A 5,869-nucleotide genomic window follows, 5' to 3' on the forward strand; every position below is an offset into this window, starting at 1 on the left:
GCTCTCTAACTCACAGAGATTTGCCTGCCTCTGCCTCTGCCTCCCAATTGTTGGGATTAAAGGCGTGCACCAAAACCAATAATTGATTTTTAAAAAACCATGTTGGTAAAGGTAACATCCAAGTTATATAGAAAAATGGGCTTATCAGAAAAAAAGAACAAAAAAATAGCTCAAAGGCCAATGTGGTGGCACACAATTTCACTTACAGTCTTCTGATTGGAGACTACAAGTTCTGGGAAAGACCACAATGTTTCCTTCTCTGCACTGATTGTTACATCACAAAGCGCAGAACTTGATGGATGTGTATGTCTATGAGTAACTATATATTTGGGAGAAAAGAAAAAGCATCAAACAAATATAGAAACTAGAAATACAAAACTTTAGGATTTTGAGTACTTTGTTCATGATCCATCTAATTTGACAAACAGAGAAATGGAAGCTCTTTTCACTTCATTAAATAATATAATACTCTTCCTAAAGCAATTGCAAGGAGAAAGCAAAGCAGATAAACAAACCAGAGAGAGAGAGAGAGAGAGAGAGAGAGAGAGAGAGAGAGAGAGAGAGAGAGAGAGAGGGGCCGCTGCTTACCTTCTGGTGATGACAGTGAGGGACATCTGGCCTTGGGTCCCAGTGGCATTTCTTTCTAGTGTTTTGACACATAAATCTTCCCCTTGGATGTGGCAGACATTCCCAATGGATTTTCTCTGCCAACCGACATTAAGATTTTTAAAACTTGAAAGGTACTATCCTTTCAAAGTCCCTGCTTCTTTCTCAGAATATTTACCATATGCTGAGCACCCAAGTCTAAGTTTTCCCATTGCTTGCGTTTGCCCACCCAGATCACTACACTCTTGTTATCCCGTTTGCAGAAAATGACTGTTCATTCTTACCAGCAGTCTGAGTATAAATGGAATTCCTGTAAAGCATATTCACTGCTCTTTATTCCATGCAGCAGCCTAACATTACAATATGAATCCAATGATGTATTCAAGATGTTTTCCACACAGATCTAAATGGGAGATACTTGAGTAAGCTGCTGGTTTGCCTCATTCAAAAGAAAAAGCTGACTGAAGCAGCATTCAAACAGAACTTCATGCAATCTTACTAGAATAGCTAACCAAAGATATATACATATCTACAAATGAAGAAAAGCACTAGCTACTTTTTTGTCATTTATATAAAAACAAGCAATTTGGGAGGCTGAAGCAAAAATAGGTGCCTCCAGCTTTGCTGAAAAAGATGTATATTAAAGCTGTATATTCCAAAGGGCTATTTGTATTTAGAATTCCAAAGTTAAGTTGTGTTTGTTCTTTACAGTCAAGCATAGGATGGATAATGACTCTTAGGTGACAGTCACTTAGACTATGGATGTCAAATTCCAGAGAGTGCACAGCAACTACATTTATATAGAAGCCTGACTTGGTAAGATTATAAACAGTAACATCACAACTTCACTCAAAAACTCAAATGAGCCATAGAATTACACAGCCTGCAACTCTCCTAGCTGTGGACTGACTGACACTATGGCATGGATGACACACAGATAAGAGTATACTAGTGTCTGAAAAACTTCCAGAGACGTTGTCCTTATTTATGTCCTGTGAAGTTTATAAGATATAATTTCAAAATCATGAGCTTTCCATCACCAAGCCCTGAAGCATTGGTTTTCCCATTTGGTTTATTTACAGAATAATGTTTTTAAGCACTGGAGATGGAAGACAATAAATGAATTCAAAATAACAAGGAAAGTTGACTTGACTTCTACATATTCGCTGGCTTGAAATAAGAACTTAAAGTGAAAACACTGTTCAGCATAACTTAGGGTTCATCTGCCTATGTACATAATAAATACCTGGAATTATGATGGACTATGAACCAGTCTTCCAGTCACTGTCATAATCGTAGTAAAAAAGGAAATGCTTAAGACATCGCTTTTGGTGTTTGTGGGGTTAAGGCCCGGAGGGGATACACTTAAATGATGACCTCTTGTACAGGTGGGGAGTGTTTCACAAGACCTATGCAAGAGGCATTCAGGAATATAATGAAGGAACGAATATCCCAGTCCAGAAACTGGAAACAAACACATAAGGGGCTCACAAAGGATCAGCACAGACATGACTATGAAATAAGAACTAATGTCGCCAGTCTCTCTACCTTCCTGGTACTAACTTCTCAAGGTCACACCTGGGACGCTCCAAAGGGTTGATGACCTTTATTTCTATGAAAATTATGTCCTGTAAATGCAAGAGCAAGGAGACACTCCAATCTCTTTATGTAGAGGGAGCAGATGGCTCACAGAAGGTGGTTCAAACTCCAAGTACCAAAGCAGCCCTTTGATAACACTGTGAATCGAGACCTCTAATACCTCTGTGCTCTCTTAACTAATTTCCACAATTGTCAGAGGAGTGTGAGGGGCTGTGGATATAGTTCAAGTGGTAGCGTGCTTTCCCAGCATACACAAAGCCCTAGGTTTGATCCCTAGCACCCCATATGGTGGTACATGTCTATAATCCTAGCACTTGAGAAGAAGAGACAGGAAGACCAGTAGATCAAAAGTCACTTTTGGTTATTTGGGTACATAGTGAGTTTGAGAACAGCCTGGGCTAGAAACTGTCTCAAAAAAACTAAAATTTAAAAAAATCAAAAGTTGAATGTGAAAATTTATTAACAGCAATGTAAAATGATAATTGTAACAAAGGTAAATGAACTATAGTTTTTCATGTAGACAATAATTCATTTCTGATGGTATTATTATATGTACGATGTCAATTATGTCAAGACTCAACTAGACTTTACAAAGTCAATTAATAAAGACCTTTTGTATTGTATTTTAAAAATAAAAAGACATAAACAACTACAATAACGAATCTCTGTCACATTTTATAAGTAAGATTGTTATACACATAATTAGAATCTGATGAATTGGCTATTTATTGCACTTAGACTTTACATGTGAATAATTTTATTTTTAGATTTTCTTGAAGCAAAAATTAACCTTATGAACATATTTTAACACAAATGTCTATAAGACATCATAGGTGCATGGATGCCTTTGGCTCACAGACATGCACCAGGGCAGCCTGAAAGGTTAAGTACCCAGGGTTGTTCCCTCAAGAGAAGGAACTGAAATACTGTTCTCCTCCCACAAGGTGGCAGCAAACAAGCTTTCTAGCCTGGTGGCCTTTGTGCTAACTGTGTGGCTGGAGATCTTCTGGTACTGTAGCCTCCAGGAGACTCAGACCTTAGACTCTGTTTTATTTTGTTTTGTTTGGGGGGGGTTGTTTTTGTTTTTGTTTGTTTCTTTGTTTGTTTTTCAGTCCAGTAATAGCACCTATCTTTTGGACTTTAGAGTTTTTATGTAATTACATCTGATCTGCTTTTAGCTTACTTTCTTGTTGAGGAGATTTATGTATGCTTTGTTGTGCATGCACAGTTTGCATCCAATTGTGCTGTGCTTAAATATGCCTAAAAGAAACCACTTGAGATCAAACTCCCTAAGTTCGAACAAACATCAACTACTGAGTCGTATTGAGCTGAACTGCCTTCTGGCCTCCTGTGGCTCATCACTTGGCTGGTTGTGAAGGTCACAAAGACCCTCAAAGTCTTAAACCTGAAATTCCTTTTATGAAACTATGATGAGGAGGAGGAGGAAGAAGAAGGGGAGGAGTATGAGTATGTGTGTATAATGTGTGTGTAATGACACACTCAAGTCATGGCACAAATGTGGAGTTAAAGGACAATTTTCTCCTTGTTTCTTTCCTTCTACCTTTACATGGGTTCCAGGAACTGAACTCAATTTGTTCAACTTGTACAGAAAGCACCTTTACCCACTAAGTGATCTCAAAGAACCCCAGAAATTCTTACTGTAACAAAAATGTAGTAGCAAGCCAGTATTTTTACTGCTATATCCTTTCAGGTTATTGAGCTAGTATCCATTGTTTTTTTATTACTATTACTATTATTATTTTTATTATTTTGTAAATATTGTAGCTCACACTGTGCTATTTAGCCAGATTTATAATCAAAAAAGGCAGATTTTTGTGCTTGAATTAAGCCTGTATTCTAAAACTTTGAACAGGTCTGCTCTGACTACAGTGATCTATATGAGTAAGAGGATATTAAAGCTGATGAACGGTTCAAATTTCAACTAATCTGAGACTCTCTTAACTCCACACAGAAGGTGGTTTCATTGGTTAGGTTTGTAAGTGTTGGTATTGCCTAGAGTAGTAGGGATGAACTCACAGAGATCCTCCTGCCTCTGCCTCTGCCTCTGTCTCTGCCTCTTTTTTTTAAATATATATATATATATCCAAGTCCATTTAAATGAAAACAAACATTTATAGAAAATATTTGGGAATTTGGGCGTCGTTCTTTCCAAACTACTTCCTGCTGGTAAGGAGCACTGTCAGGGGGATTCTAAGAAGATTCAGAAATCCTGGCTGTAGTCTATAAGGCTGCTTTGTCCAGCTGTTTTGAATGTAGGATCACCTGGTACTCTGTTTCAGGCGGTCTGGAACAAACCACATTAGTCTGGAAGGAATCCACAGCTTTTCATTTTGTGAAAACAAAAATAGAAATCCTTTTCCCCAGTAACTTGTCCTTGAACTTAAATTTTGGAGTCAAAACATTTTTATTATTATTATTATTTTACAGGTTGATCCCAATTCCCTCTCCCTCCCTCCTTCCCTCCCTCACTTTTACCCTCTCTGCCCTCTCACATGCACTCTAACCAGCCTCCCCTCCTAACCCCCCCACCCCAATTCCATATGTAGGGGAATGCCATCCAGTTGGGGTCATGTAGATCTGACAGGTCATGTGAAGTAGGGACTAGGGCTTCTCTCCTGTCTCTCCCCCCATGGAGGGATAACTGCCTTAATCTGTCTCTGCCTCTTGAGTGCTGGGATTAAAGGCAAGTGCCATCAAAGCCTGGCAACCTAGGAGCGTTTTTGTTTTTGTTTTTGTTTTCTCTTTCTTTTTCCTAGGAGCGTTTTAAAGCATTTTCTGCATCACTTGTGAAGGACCCTTTAAAGGGACCTAAGGGAGATTTCGGTACCTTTTCATCTCAAATACACATCCCCACATATTTTTGTAGGGTTTTATTACTCAAAATATGCACACTTGCAATTTCCAATGTTCACAGATTCAAGCAAAAAAAAAAAAATAGAAAGAAAAAAAAGAAAGAAAGAAATCTTACCACAGTATGTTACTACACTTATGTACATATGACAAAGCAAAAAAAAAAAAAAAAATCTGAGATGTTTAAGTAGGGACATGCACATAAAAAAAAAAAAAAAACAGAGGCATAGCACATCACTGAGTGAATGTTCCAACATTTGCTCCTTCAACCAATATACACAGTTTACCAACTCTGAAGCAAGCACAATGCTACATCTGCAGATACCATGGGACAGGGTCAAAGGCTGCCGGGACAAACTTGGCTTTCAAAGATGCCAGCTAAAGCCAGCAGGAAAACAAAAAAAGTGGCGGCAAGTTACAGGAGTAACCACCCCTTTGCTCTCCTGGTCTGGGCATAGCAGTCACTGGAAACTTGAGTGGGAGGAGGATAAACATTGACCATGTAGGGCTCCCCCGGGGGCTCCTGCTCAGCCAAGGGCACCTGCACACAGGAACTGAGCTTTGTGGTTTCTTTGTTTTTGTTTTTCCTCTTGAATGTCCAGTGTTTGTTAAGAGTCAAAACTAAATCTCTGAGGGCAGCCGCAGCTGCTCTCCATTATCCGGGATGGGAAAGCCACAGACCGGCCATAGAAGCCCAGAGGATTCTGTGCCAGAAGGTGAACATGCACTTACCTGACGCTGGGATTTCCCCTCGAAAGATCTAGAAACCAGCACCAGGAACTGCATGCACAGA

The sequence above is a fragment of the Phodopus roborovskii genome, unplaced genomic scaffold (assembly GCF_943737965.1).
Source record: "Phodopus roborovskii unplaced genomic scaffold, PHOROB, whole genome shotgun sequence".
Taxonomy (NCBI): Eukaryota; Metazoa; Chordata; class Mammalia; order Rodentia; family Cricetidae; genus Phodopus; species Phodopus roborovskii.